The following is a 15,320-nucleotide window of genomic DNA, read 5'->3' as shown; positions in this document are numbered from 1 at the left end:
GCAGAAATATCTTGAAGGAAGTCTGAACGTGAACAAGATCAGTATCACACTTCAATGACTCTAACATGCCAATGTGACAATCTTAAATCACATCAACTAATGTGAGTTTTATTCACTAAGAAATTAACACCATAATCATGACCACAGAAGATTTCTCATTTTCAAGCTCTCATTAGTTCTACTTCATACTTCTCTACCACAGAGAATCCCAGAGAAAATAATGTTTTTATTTTAAAAAGAAAAAATTTTGCTCTCTGCCCAAAACCCAGAGATAAATATACAACTTTGAAGGAAAAGTCTTGCTTTCTTATAATGAAAAAAATGAAGGGAATTGTTTTTATCTAAACCCACAAATTAGATAAACAGTCTAACAACTAAATGACTAATTAGACAAAAATAATCCTTTTCAGTTGTATTGTCTCACAATCTAATTTCTTTTTCATTAATCTTCCCCTTTGCTGAAATCTATAGCCCAACATAGGATGACAAAAACATTAATTTGAATCAAGCCACAATATCATGTCTAAAGTTCATTATGTCCTGATTTTAAAATATTTATTTTTCAAATTCTATTACAGTCCTTAAAATTCAATTTTATAACTTACATACAATTGAGCGATAATATAAATGCACCCAAATTCCTAAGAAGCTTGGCACAAGAAACCCAATTCTCATGAAGCGGACAGACTTCTGATCATCAATCTGTGATTTGTTGAGATCAATGAGGAAGAAAAAATCCAAGCTACTCCAAACCAGAAAATCAAACTACTCTGGAGGACTCACTCTCAAAATATTTGTGTTTATTGGTTGTTTTTTTTTTTTAAATGTCTGCCACTCCAGAGTTTAAGCCCCAATTCTTAGCAGAAGAAAGTGAGTTAACCACAAATATTAGGATAAAAGAATGCTGAAATGTTCAATTCAAGTTAGCCAAGGCTGAAACTCCACAGGGCTTTGTAAGTCAGGTCAGAAGGTCGAACAGCTGTTCAAACTGGACGTCAGTCAAGTTTTCAGCACGTTTCATAACGTGTTGCATGTGCAACCAATATGTTCCTACTGTGTCACTTCATTAAAAGTGAAAGAAGGGGGAAGCAGCAGTGGAGAAAAGATACAAACTTTAATTGAGCACCCAATGTCCTTGCACATTTGCAGGCAGCAATATAGGGCCCAAATATAATATAATGTGATATAGTATAAAACAATATTATGGGCCAAAAGTGGGAGCAAAATAGTTAAGCATGCTGAGTAGCTTTCTCTAAAGCTGTCCAAAGGTTTCCATCAGGAGGCAAACAGGCTAGAATGCAACTACCACCTGAAAGTAGGTCTCATGAGAAATTACCTAAGTGGAGGAACTGGAGAAAGTCCTAAACGTTTGGCAATTAACCAAAACAAGATGAAGATATCTCCTCTGTGGCTGCAGGAACCCAAGACCAGGGTTAAGTTGCTGTGATTCACTGTTCCTAGGACTGTATCTCCACAAGGCATCTTTACTGGAAACGCAGTTTATACTGGGCACAAACAACACATCCAGAAGACAGAAAACCGCTGGATGATCTTGCTTACCCCTGCAATGGCATGTGCGGCACTTTCAGCACCTCAACAGGAGGTGAAGGAGCTAAGTGCACTGGTAGTTCACTTGGGTGTAACCCACAAGATTCCAGATAGAGACAGAAGACAAAAATCATACGTGAAAAGAACCTCTCCAAGTGCACTAAATTGCTAGTACATTATGATTATTATTATTATTTTCCTCATTCTACCCCCCGCCCTCCCCTCCCCTCCCAATTCCCTATTTTGCTCTTCACTGAAGAGATGTTCAACAACAAATTTGGGAAGTCCTGCTTCCTACTTACTACAGACATCTTCTCACTGTTGCTTTCTGAGAAAATTTGACTATTTGACATCATCCCCATTCTCCTTGCACTTTGTGAGATCCACACAAATCATGTAAAGACTGCAATAGGGAGCTACAGAAAGCTCAGACACACAAGCAAGTTACTATGTGTCAGCCAAGACATACTAACTGCGAAAGAGATCTAAGCTAAACTGAATTGCCTAGCAGTTGCATTTGCTTTAGATTAAGAGGAAATAAGCACAATTAATATGACTCAGCTGGTACAATATTTTGATGGTACTTGTACCCAGAAGCCGTTCCTGGAAGAAGCTTATAGACTTGGATGCACCAAAGAATAAGAGCATGAGTTCTCCTGAGACCTTGCAAGAAGGAAGGAGGACAACGAAGCAGCTACACAATGTAACAAACAAGGAACTATGTAAAATTATTTACAGCATTACCACCCAAAACATTGTTGAAGAAACTTTTCTGAAGTGTTAGCAATAGGGACTGCAGTGTGTTTATTTCCATTATAATGGACCATGCGTCAGGTACTGTAGGAACATGGAAGAAAAGAGAAGGTAACTGTGCTCCTGGCAGCTTCTAGTTTAAGACAGGATACAACGGGATGATGCAGACAGGAATGAGACAGAGTCCAAGATAATAGCGAGACAAGAGTCATCAGGATCATATGTTAGGTCTCGGCATGCCTGAGGACAGACATTGTCAAGGTTTGTGTTAGTGCCGTAGCAAGTCGCTTTCAAAAATAATGAGATACAACTATTTCAAATGTTTGTAAAACTAAGAGGGATCCCAGGGAGGGAGGGATCCCAGGGAGTTCAAAATGAGAGTTAAGGCTCAGTATGTTTGATGGTGCCCAGAAGTGTAAATAGATAGGCTGGGAGATTCAACAAAGAAGCAGAGCATTATTATCCATAAGAAAATTATCTTTGCAGTTGGTTTCTGAATTGATACAAGGTGGTGAAATTGCTTTTGTCAAGGCCAGAGAATAGGACATTTCAGTAAATGTGACGTGAGATAATGACAACGTGGATGACAGTTTATTTCTGTGTATGGAGAGTGAAGACATTTGAAAGTGTGTGCAAAATTTAAACATAACTTGGAAATGAAGATGCAGAGAATTGAAGAAAGCACTTGGACCATAATTTCATTGTCAGTAATGAGCAAGGATGATTTAGGAGAGGCAGAAGTTGATCAGGCTGGGTCCAACTAAAGGCTGAGCTATGACATTTCAGAGAGACAGGCCAAACTCTACATTTGGTAAAAAAAAAAAAAAAATACAGCTCTGTGTTATAGGAATATATCTGCCCTTCATAGGGGCAGAAGCCACGCTGATCTTTGTGAATAAAATTACTCAGGCATAAGGTGCAGAGGAAAAATGGATCAGAGGACAGGATCTTTTAGTAGACCATAAACAGTATTTTGGAGTATACCAGGACCTTCTGAAAAGCAATTTGTAAGTGTGTCTCAGAAAACAGGTGGAGAACCATTGGCAGACAGAATCACAGATGGCAAGGTTTTAAGAGAAGATTTTCAGGTAAAATCAAAGGTAAGTGCCAGAATAAAATTATGGCAGGGAACAGAGATTTTTGTTGGTTGATTGTATTTAATAGAAGAAATAAAAACATACTAGCTGAGAAAAGGAAGAAAGACTAGAGAAAAAGGAGAAAGACTAGAGGAGGTTCTGGGGAAAAGCAAGGTAAGGAAGTTAAAGGAAGTTGAGCTCTGCCCAGGTGAAGAAGCCATATCTGCAGGAGAAGCAGCAATTAAAGAAGTAGTAGGTGAGGCAAGGCCATGTCACTTCGCTGATTCCCCCCCTCCTCCCTTGGAAGCAGTCAGCAAGACATGTTTGGAGAAGAAAGAGGCCAGAAGATGGGGACAACTGAGAGTGTATGCACAGAGAAAGCATGACTCACCTAAGCCAGAGGCAGGGGATAGAGCTGAAGGACAGGCACATTCATCGTGGCAGAAGAATTCAGTCTATTCATGGGACCTATGCCAGAGATGCCCCATAGCAAAAGCAAAAGAGGCAGATACTGGAGGGCAGCCAGCCTGTAACTTGACGATGGGAAAGAGAAGTGAACAATTAGAGGGTAGAGGAGGCTGCAGAAGGGAAATATTTTTAGAAATGTATGTCACTAAGGCATAAACACGGTGCACACACATACACACTTTGATGAGCTATGCCCTTAACTGCATGTATTGCTTTTCAGAAAAATCCTTAAAAGATAGAAATGTGGCTTCAGCTGAGAGGGAAATTGAGGTGCAGAAAGGGGTAATAGGTGTCATTTCACATGCAACATTACTTCAGTGCCCATCTCCCTGTTCAGTGACTGTGTAACCACACTCGGCATGATTTCATTAGCAGTCAGTGATGCATCAGGCAGGACACTTTCTCCAGGCCCATAAATAGTTCTAGATGTGTTAGCAGGTGGTTGAGTGATCCCTTGAAGACAGTTCCAAGCACAAAATAGTGAAACTATTCACCTTGTCATTTAGAGACACAGCCCTCTCTCTGGGCTACTGCTCCTACCTCGGGATCCAACACCAATTGAGAATCTGCTAGAACCTCCACGTGACAAGCTGATTAGCAGCAGGTTGCATATCTGTACCATTTAATCAAGCGAGTGCACAATACTGTTGTCTGTACAGTGTCCTACCGTTGCGTCTTTATCCAAACCAGTCCTCATCCTATTCACCCACAACCACATTGCTGTTAGTTTAGCTAGATCGGGTGAGAGTGTGGAAGGGATGGATTTGGGGGGCAAGGGGAAACATCTGGAATTAACAAGGACAAAACAGAGAGCATCTTAACAACTGTGGAAGCTCTTCAGCCCATGTTGGCTCGATGCTCTCCTCAGCCACCTCGCAGTGACTGCACAGACACTGGTGGAGAGCATGCCGTGCAGAGCATGCAGCACCGGGCTGCTGCACCCCCTTCAGGGAAACACACTCAAAGAAGCGAGATGCAAATGCTGCTTTCTGGCTACTGGACAGCCCCGCAAGAAATCAGGTGTCTCAGTATGCATGGGGCCAAGTAGCAAGCAGCTTGCACAAAAAGTTAATGTGAACATTAGCAGCCTGGCATTAATGGCTCTTGCCATTTATAGAGTGAAACAGAGCTTTCTGTCACCCTGTTTCTTCCTGGCTCTGGTACAGATGCCATTGTGAAGCACACTTTTGCAGACAGTATACATTTTAACGTGCCCTTTCCTCTTTCCCACCTATGAAACCAGGATGACTTTCCCATGGAAAGCAGGTGTTGGAATGCACTCTGAGAGGACGCACTCTCTGCTTCGAGGAGCAGACAGCTCTCTCAGGGACAGCGGTGAGGCAGCAGGCTGGGCAAAGTCAAAGCAATGCAGCATTTGAAAGCAGAGAGTTTCAACATCCCTGACGCCAGGCACGCAGCCTCCCCCATGTCACCGCACTGATCAAATCATGTGTCACGACAGTCTATGCCAAGAGAGGGGCATGGTGAGAGTCTCTCCTTCCCAGAGAGGCACTTTTCGCCTCGAGAAAGTGTAAAAATTTCACCATGGGGGAAGGTACCGAAAGGCCATTTCATGAGACATTACCAAACAATTTCTCTCTCCTTTATGAATTGTCACAAACCATTAAACATTGGCATAACTGGCAGACAGGAAAATCCTGCTGAACTGAACTGCAATTCCTGAGCAGGGATAATAAACCATCCAAGAAATCCAATTAATGCAACTGAGCCCAGTGAAGAAAGATATTACCCTACACCCCAAAAAGGACTTGTTGGAAGCAAGTAGGTAAGTGAATGATTAAACAAGCTGTTAATCTCAGCTTTCACCAGAGGCACATTTTGTTGAGGAAAACTTGAGTCCAGAGATGCAGTCAGGGTTTTGCGTTTTCTGTTTCAGTGCAAAGGACAGAAGATTTTAATTCCAGCTGTCCTTTTCTTCACAGTATGGGTAAGCCCATTCACATAGTACTTTTGCTGTGTCTTTATTCACACAATTTCATGTCTATGAGAAAAACATTCAAATTAATGTATTCTAAAATTCTTTTCACATTAAAAACAGAAATCAATCTGCTCAGTGCTGTCACCACAGCACATTACAGTCTACCCCCATATTGCACCTTAAATAATCTTTACACAATACTAGATTTGCACATTTTTTTCTAGGAACCTAAAATCAGTAAAGGAATTGCTTCCATTTCCATATTACACACTTGTCTTCACAAATATCCGGTTTACATGAAACAGTCATGACTAGAATGTCACCCTTTTGATGGATCTTAAAACATAACTGTATTAAACTTGTCCAAAATAGGAATCATTCACATACCTGCTGTCACTTGTCCTCACTCTACAAACAAACTCCATTATTTCTAATTATTTCATTATTTTTAAATAATCCATTTGCATTTTTTAACCAAAAGAGGGGAGGGAAAAAGGAAGCATAAGACCTTTTACACACCCTTTAAAAAGAGGCAATTACTTGCCAGTGTGAACTTCCTTTATTGTACCAAGGAAGCATTGTTTCTCATCAGCTAAAACCATATTAAAAAAAAAAAAAAAGTAGATGTCATTAGACAGAAACAACTAATGTTTGCCACTTAAGAGGAAAGAAATAAGCCACAACCTTACCAGCAAGGAATTCTGATGAACAGCCACACTTGTCCCGCCAACTCCTACACCTCACAAAGCAAAGAGGAAACTTACAGAAATTGGCTGCAATGCTGAAATTGCCCAAGAGGAAACTGGTGTCTCTTTTACAAGTCATGACTACACAAACCACAAGCCAGGCATCAAAGCAAGTGTTAAAAGCCATGCCTGGCAGAACTATTAATACTAGAACCAAGCTAGGTAGAAACGGGGTAGGGGACGGGACTAAAAAAATTGGAAATATTGCCAGATAGCTAGTTTTTTAATTTTTCTTTTCACACATGGAAATTAGTTTGAAAACTGTGTTATCAAATACTTCTGAGAAGAGGCTCAGAGTGCATTGTGGGAGAGAGGAGAAAGCATATTATAGGTGCCCCGTACCAAATCGCGCTATCCAAGCCTCCGCGCAGTCCCTGTTTCTAACCCGTTCCCCAGAGCAGCCCTTCAGCCTCAGTCTCCCGGGGACCCTCCAGGGTCCGACCCTGCACCCCGAGGTGCAGGAGAGCTCAGGGCAGCCCGAGCCCAGCCACGCCAAGGCTGGGAAGCCCTGGGGACAAAAGGAAGGATGGGGCATGAAGCACTACCGGTTTGGTTTTTCTGGGTCACCCGCAAGATGTGTCCCAGGAAACAGCGTCCAAGCAGGGATGGGGCTGACAGGAAGGTCTGCAGAAGAGCACACGGGTCTAATAGTTTCAAATTGGCAATCTTTATTTCCCATTTTTCTTTTTTTACTACCTGATGCAATGGCAAGCCAAAATTAATGGCCCTATTCAAAATATGTGACAGATGCTTCTGTAAGTTACATTTTCACTACGACTGGGGAACAAAGAAAAATAAAAATCAGGGCCTTGTAGTTTTGGGTACTTTTCTGGCTTGCGTATTCAACAGTTTCAGCCACAGGTATATGGACTTCAAGAATGAATAAACATCTAACTATAGCACAAATATCTAAATAATTTTTATTGCTCTACACAACTCTCTACTTATTTCACATTAGTCTAGAAAAGACAGAGCACACACTCAAATCTCATCCTTCTTCAAAGTGATAGACATCGCTAAAAATAAGGTAGATCATTGCATGCTTTGAAGTAAGTTTTTCCTTTTTGACTCACTGGAATATTACAGACCGGTTTCTTCAAAGCAGGACCGAGGGATGCTGCTGCCTAGGGATTCTCCTGTGTTTCCTCAGATCTCTCTCTGCTGTGGCAGGGAAATTCCAGGGTCCAAAGGCAGGTAAAGGAGACATCCAGAGATCTGAATGCTTTACTATGCATGACACTGAAATTACAGTGCCACCTGTAGGACACTCAGGAGAAATTTAATTTGGGCCTTGCTGATGCCACAAATGCCAGTTATTATAATCATAAGGCTTTCTAGTAGTCTTGGCAGAAGCATAAGAACGTAGAAAACGGATGACTCATGTCAGTCTATGGGGAGTAACTTGAAAGCCTTGTTCACACTGAGCAACATACATTGTTTTAAGTACCTCAGTGCACCCAGAAGAATTTTGCTACAAAGATGAACCTTTTGTGGGAGGCAGGACATCACACTCATAGTCCACCTTAGAGCTGGTGCCACCGTAGGCAGGGGAGAACTGCCACATCCTCAACCACTTCCAACCAAGACAGACATCACCCTCAAACAGATGAATCTGAGGAAAGTTTCCATTAGGGCTGCACACCTTTTTTTTTTTTTCTTTTTTAGTTTACTTTTTGGCTATTGACTATGGTAACTTAATGTATCACAGTTTGGTGACTGGTATTTGTATTGCATGCATATGGTACTTTGCATCAGTGTTGGGAAGCACTCATGTATCCTTCAGAATATACTAATAAACCTATTTGATGTTGCTTTCTCTCCCCCCTCCCCTTTACCAACAGAGTAATTTTCCACTTTTCCAACCCATAGCTAAGGTGATGTCTGTAAAGACGTCTCTTCCATGTGTCATTTGAAAATACACAGTAAGACAAAGGTAAGTATACGCACCTTTGTTGTTAAATTTCTGTTAGTAACATTTGAAGTAGAAAATACTCAACTATTAAATGAATAACTCTGTTGCTGCAAACAAACTTAAAAGGGGAGATGTACGACGTGTTCAAAGGCAGCTTCTGCTTCATGTTCAGCTGTGGTCAAAACCAGAACAAAACGTTCAGACAAATGAGGAAGGGAATGGTGAATAATATAATGGGTTTAAGAATGCTTTTGTTTAAATCAGTGGCAGTTTTGTGCGGAATATTATGTAAAATAACCATCACCCCAAACAATAAAAAGAATTCTGTAAGACTAAATAGCAAAAGGGTGAAAAGAATGATCAAGAATTGCCAGGAAAAAAAAGCTCTTGTAGGAATATGGATTTTAATACAAACAATGCTTTGTAGTGTGGTGTAACCGATAAGGGATTCAACATAAATATTTAAAATTATTATTCATATAGGGAAAACACAACTCTTTCTCAGTCATATAAAACAAAGAGGGAAGGAACAAACAATTAAAGGTGATAAACAAAATGGACAGAAGGAAGTGGGTTTGAGCACAGTATTTGGAACTCACTGCTGCAGTGAATTTGAGTCTGGAAATTGGTGCAGAATTGAAAATACTACTCTGTAAGGCAGAGCAAATAGTGATTCACTGTGTGCAGAGAGCAGTAAATGAGGTAATTTCCAGGAACATTTGATTGAAACATACATGGCAAATTTCACAGCATAAGGAAATTATTCTCTCAGTTTTACTGGCTTCTTATGGCCACAGCAGTGACAGAGTAAGAGACCTTCACTAACTGTTGAGGTAGATGCTGCACATCACAGGAATAAAAGTTTCAGTGGGATGAGTAGTGCAAAAAGTTAAAAGATGCAGAAAATTGTGCAAATACATGCTGTAGACATCACTAGGCTTCCATCCAGGGGGGTGGGGGAGGCTGGAGCAGAAAAGAGATTTCTGAAGGGACTTCCAAGTCCTTGACAGCTTGCCAACGTGGCTACAAGGACACAAGAAAACTTGGGGGGGATGGGGGACCCACAAAAAATTAGGACTTCCTAATTTATCTTCCCATTTATCTGGCAAGCTCTCTGTGAGGAAGAAAAGGATTGTGGAAGCAGAATAACCAAAATCATATGTACCAGAAACGTGAGGGCAGCTCACAGAGACAAGAAGAGTAAAGCTTGGTGAAAGCAGGCAGGTTAAGCTACTTTTCCATTGTGTTCCTAGAACAGATTTCAAATCCATTGGATCTGGGCATCATGCAGGGGAAAACACATCTGTCTTGTTGAAAATTCAAGGCATAGCATCTGTGTTTTCTTCCTGAGCCGAGCAGCAGTTGTCACAAGAATCAGAAAAAAAGTGACCCAGTTCGCAGCTTATTTGCAGTAGAATCCCATTAGACACTGTGTCTTTTTTATTCAAAAATGTTCTGTGAGCATTTGCTTCTTATCAGACAGGAAAGTTAGGTATCATTTGAGCCTTCCTTTGCCTATTCAGCCAACTAAGTAACAATGAATGTACCGAAAGGTATGGGAAAGCCACTACAGGCAGATTACGTATCACTTACCAACAAACCCCGTTGGCTGCATGATCTCTGCCACAGGCTGCGGAGACCACAAGTGGGATGAGATGAGTATCAACCAATATGATTCATATTTGCCATACCCATCTGTTACATGCAAACCAGTTGCTGCTGGCACTTAACATTTATGACAAAGCTACCAACTCCCACTACCATAAAGTTTTCCTTCTAAGCAGTAAAGATGTTCCAGCTTCCTCTGTGAGGTTTCTTTTCTATTTTAACTTGTTTCACATAATTAAGAGAATTTGAAACTGAGAACATTAACCAGCCCTTGAACACTCCAGTGCTGAGAGAACAGTGGGGTTTTATACACATCACTTCAGTTTTGTATTTCTCTCAGATCAAGTCAACCTTGCAGGAGCATTATTTGCAAAATCAAAGGAGAGAAAGTCATCTGTATATTTATCTCTACCACTTCACTAAATCCCACTGTGAGACTTGGCGAACAAGATGCTGATGGACAACACGGGACTGGCAGCCTTGAGCAGGGAATGAGCGCTCTGAGGCTCCAGCCCCGACTCTGGCACTGACGCACCACTTGACTTTGAACTGACCACTTCCACAGCTGTACCTCCACACTTTTAAAGCAGGTGCAGACTAATTACCTACATTGGAGGAATGTTATGAAAATTTGCTAATTAATACCTCTAAAATGTTTGGAGTTCCCTAGATTAAATGTTTCACAGGAAGGCAGTATATTAGCTATCTTTATAATGACAGCATTATCAGGAAAAAAAAAAAACACCAGAACATCTTTAAAGTGACCAGAAAATTGCTTAAATGTCTTCAAAACAAACGGTTGCCAAAGTTAAACATTAGACACTGGTTTTATTGCAGCACTATACTAATCAAGAAGTTTAACATGTGTAGAGAATCCTAAATCCCACTCTTTGCTTCAAAGTCATTTCTTGCACAACCTTATGCCACTGCTTTCCTTTCATCTTTGATAAAAAGCCTTCAGCAGCTCCAGTCATATTAACACTACTGCTGCTTGTTGCAGCTGTATACATTCAAAATGCAGTGACCTGCCAAAGAGCCTGCAACAGCTTCCCGTTGTAAATATTCCCATAGACAATTTCATCACTAACCCTCTGACAGAAACGGGGTGTTCCAGATATGCTGGGAAATTACCCCCCTTTGCTTGATTTGAACCACATCTAAATACTGTACCCAGTTTGGGACCCCCCCAGTATAAGAAAGACAGTGACAAACTGGGACAAGCTCAGCAGGGGGACACCAAGATGGCTGGAGCTGGAGCACTTGTCTTGCAAGCAGAAGCAGAACCGGGACATTTCCAGCTTGAAGAAGGGATAGCTTCAGGGGTCATCTAACAGCAGCCCTCCACCACCTACAAGGGGGCAGCAAGATGATGGAGATGGGCTTTTCCCAGCAGGGCATGCCAGGAAGATGAGAGACAACAGGCAGAAGTTGAAACAGGAGAGCTTCAGACTGGATATAAAGAAAACCTCTTTCCCCATGAGGACAGTGCAACCAATCACCCAGAGAGGTTGTGCAGTCTCTGCCCCTGGAGGTTTTCAAGACCTGACTGGATAAAGCCCTGAACAAGCTGGTCCGAGCTCACAGCTGAGCCTGCCGTGAGCGGGAGGTTGGACTGAGATGACCCGAGCTCCCCTCAGCCTGCGTGGTGCAGTGACCCTGTTGTTCCCTCCTGGAGCCAAACCTACCTCTGACTAGCAGGCCATCTACAAATGTGAAGATATTAAAAAGTCTTCCCAGAAGTAGAAAGATGTATATATTTTCAAAGAGCAGGATATGGATGAATACAAATACAAGTTTAGAACCTGTGTATTTGTGTACGTTTGTAAAAATCCATGCTAAAATCCAGCCACAAAGTATCACTGTTAGGGATACGGTAATGAACTGAGACTATACACCTTCAAAAATACACTCCTTCGGAAGTTTCTTTTCTCACTCAGCCAACACATCCTTCTCCTTCATTCATACATTTCACCTGTTCTGCCAAGTCATCCAAACAAAGTTTTTAAAGCATGTTTTTTCATAGACAGAAAAAGGAATAAGACCTTTATATTTAATTTTTTAAAAATTATTTGAGAAAAGCAGGGAGTTGTTGGATGTAATGCTTTTCTTGAGAAGAAAAAAATTAGTTAAATAGGAAAAATAAACCAAATAAAACAAGCACACACTTTTTTTTTTGTATTCTTGCTCAACAGTTTCTATTCCAAACACAGGGTCATTTCGCAAGAGCAAAAATTAAAAAGGAAAAAAACTAGTATATGTCTTGAAAATGAAAATATTTTAAAGTGTTTGAAAGTCTTCTGGAAAAAAATTATTTTCACATATCTCAAATTTATTTTTTTCAAATAACTCTGGAGTTGTGCTCTAAGCTTCCTAAGGCTAGTCCATCCAATTACTTGTAACAAACCCAAAAGAGGGATGTCCCATTCTAGCTGTAAGATAAGGAGCTAAAAAGCCAATGCAGCCATTGACTTGTGTCATCCAATTCAACAATTTGTCAACAATTCATCAATAAACTTTAATCACTTTGTATACAAGTCACTGAGAGTGCATTGAATTCAATCATCCTTTAGGGTCACATGAGCTGCATTTAAGTTCAAATACTACCATGATACAGCCAGCTGAAATGCAGAGCCTTCAAAAAATCTTTAACTTGCAAAAGGTCAATTTTTGAAACATTGGTAAGAAAAGGCTGACATACCATGGTCCTTTTGTTTGCACATCTATTTGTCAAATAACGGCTTTTCAAATGATACTATCATTGGGTATATACACATCATCTGTATTCATTTGGATCAATTGACTTCCCCCAAACCAAATTCCCTCCCAGCTTATTTCCTTTGTGCGCATCCTTGGGCTGAGAGAAGCTGACTGCTGAGCTCTCACACCTCTGAGGGGCAAAGGCGTCATGCAGCAACGCTGACACATTCACCAGGAAGAGCACCAGCATCAGCTGCGTGTTTGTCATTTCTCATCGGTATTTTCTGCTGAGTTTGCAAAGCATCCGCGATTGCTGCTTCCTCTTTCTCTCTCTTCCTCCCCCACAGCATTTGTCCCTGGCACAGCAACAAACCTACCAGGATGAGGAGGGTGAAGGATGCTCTCCACTCACTCTTTCTGCCCAGCTATGATTTTTACCCTTCCTCCACTCCCCCAGCTTATTTGCATTTTTCATCATCAACAATCAGTCATAATAAGGTGAGAGAAGGGAATAAAAGCATTTTGTGAAACATGTCAGTAAACGTTTGAGTCATTGTGGTCTAGTGGTTAAAATCTCTCTCGCTATATTGAATAGGCTCCTATGCTAGTGCCTAAACACTAGGTTTCAAGAAATGTAATTGGGACTCGCTGTTCTTCTTTTACCAAGTTATTTTTCTTCTAGGTTCACATGTGCCTCAACAGGGCACTTCACCTTCATGAAGACTTAAGTTTGGAGATCTCTGAACATCTTGAGGAAGAAAGCTCAGTGTTAAGCCCACTGTATAGATGAGGAACGTGAAAGTGTTAGGACTAGATTGTACTGTGATTAAACAAAACCAAACAAAACCCTAAGAACTTGTGTGACACCTCTACCAACACTTCTACATTGCTAATGACAGTAATTCTGTGCAAAAGCGCTGAAAACTTCCTGTGCAGACACACTGGGAGTATCCCACTGGTTTCTGCTTTGTCATAAAGGAGCAATTGCTTAACCAGCTCTCAGAAAAGCCTTCCAAATACTCCTTGATTAGAAAGACAATGTTATCTATGCTATCGCCAGATCTAACTTTCAAGCTCATCACCACGAGCAGAAATTTATTTATTTTCCTTTTATACTGGAACTGACCAGTGTTTGGGCAAGCTCCCTGAAAGCAGCAAGGTTCAGGCCATTGGAAATGAAGCAGACAAAGAGCCCTTCTGCTGCTCTCCCCCCCCACAGCCAGCGTGACTCAGTGGCATTGCCACACGCTGTCCTCCGACACCTCAAGCAGGGCTCAGAGCTCCTCCACCCCACCACTAGTCCTACAGGGCTGTTCCACCGCTATAAACAGCTGCTGAGACCCAAACAACTCATCATGCAAGGCTTTGGGCATAACAGCACTTCAACAAACACTTCAAGCTCACATATTATATTTTTTAGTTCCAACAGTTCTTGTTATATAGGAATTTCTTGTCTATTCAGAAGAGACAAAGGGGAACAAAGGTGAATGGTTACAGAAAGAGTGAAAAAGGGTAAATGGAACGGCAAGATAAAAGATGTGATTAGACAAGCCAATGGTACAGATTCCTGCTTTGCCACACACTGTTTCTCCAAGAGCCTGCACAAGTTCTTTGCTGAAGTGTTCAAAGGATCTTTGAAACTTAGAAGAGCACCACATCTCTTGAGGAGCTCTCCATAGACTCCTGGGCCCCCACTGCTTGCCAGGACACCCACCCACCTGGTCTTCCAATTTCAGCTCTTTAAGGAGCTCTATGAGTTTTCCCAACATCATCATTTTAAAGTAGTTCCCTTCCTGTGGTACAACCTGCTACAAACAGTTGTAACCACAGCTGTAATGTCCCTGGTGCTCCCCACGGTCAGAAAGTACCAAGGTACCCTTTGGGCTTTCTTGCTTGTCTTAGTCTCTGCCTGCCCCATGCCCCACCAGCCACCTCCCTGCTACCGCTGAGCTTTGGCCCAAATGCCCAGGGCAACGTCCCTCCCGATGCTGACAGAGACAGTACGAGCAGGCACTTCCCGCAGCTGGATACTACAGCAAGACCAGGGGTTACAGGTGGTGCAGGAAGGCTGAGGGGCCCTGTGCAAGTCTTCACAGCACCAGCAGGATCTCCAGAATTAAAGCAAGCTTTTTTGGCCATTGCAAAGCAATGCAATGATGTTCGAGAAGAACGTATGTGTGCAGATTTAATCCCCGGCACTTTCTAGAGTGCTTGGCCCAAGGCCGCTATATAAAAAGAAGCATGGATAATATGGGTGTCCCAAGGGGATGCAGAGATGAAGCACCTGTATCTTTGATAACAAGCTGAAGAGAATTGATCTTATGGGTTATTTTTTCCTGAATTACCTACATGCCAGGTTTGGAAAGGAAATAAAAGTGGAATTTTTATTCAATGATCTGAACTGGGTCAAAGTAAAGGTAATCCCAAACCCTGTCTCTAACAGTGGCCAACAGCAGATACCAAAATAGAGCCCACAGGAACAGAGACAATGTAAAGTGAGGCCTCCATGGGGACTTCTGCCCTTCCATGGTCTGAGCGCATCCTGAAGGGAGATTTGCACAGCTTCGTTGTAT

The 15,320-nt window shown here is 41.7% G+C and overlaps 1 protein-coding gene across 5 annotated transcripts in view; it reads right to left on the bottom strand.

The window, feature by feature from the left end:
- The window catches only part of IPCEF1 (interaction protein for cytohesin exchange factors 1), a 90,042-nt gene that overhangs the window by 58,028 nt on the left and 16,694 nt on the right, over positions 1 to 15,320 (bottom strand). Inside the window, exon 1 of one of the 5 annotated variants that reach the window (XM_072856076.1) lies at positions 3,769 to 6,426. The exons of the other annotated variants lie outside the window; for them this stretch is intronic. The gene's annotated coding sequence lies outside the window, so the exon portion shown is untranslated. Of the gene's footprint in view, positions 1 to 3,768; positions 6,427 to 15,320 lie in introns of those variants that run through there. 5 annotated transcript variants of the gene reach the window in all.

The sequence above is a fragment of the Ciconia boyciana genome, chromosome 3, assembly GCF_034638445.1.
Source record: "Ciconia boyciana chromosome 3, ASM3463844v1, whole genome shotgun sequence".
NCBI classification, from domain to species: Eukaryota; Metazoa; Chordata; class Aves; order Ciconiiformes; family Ciconiidae; genus Ciconia; species Ciconia boyciana.
Note: the sequence above shows the minus strand (reverse complement) of the source record. Positions and strands in the feature narration are given on the sequence as shown.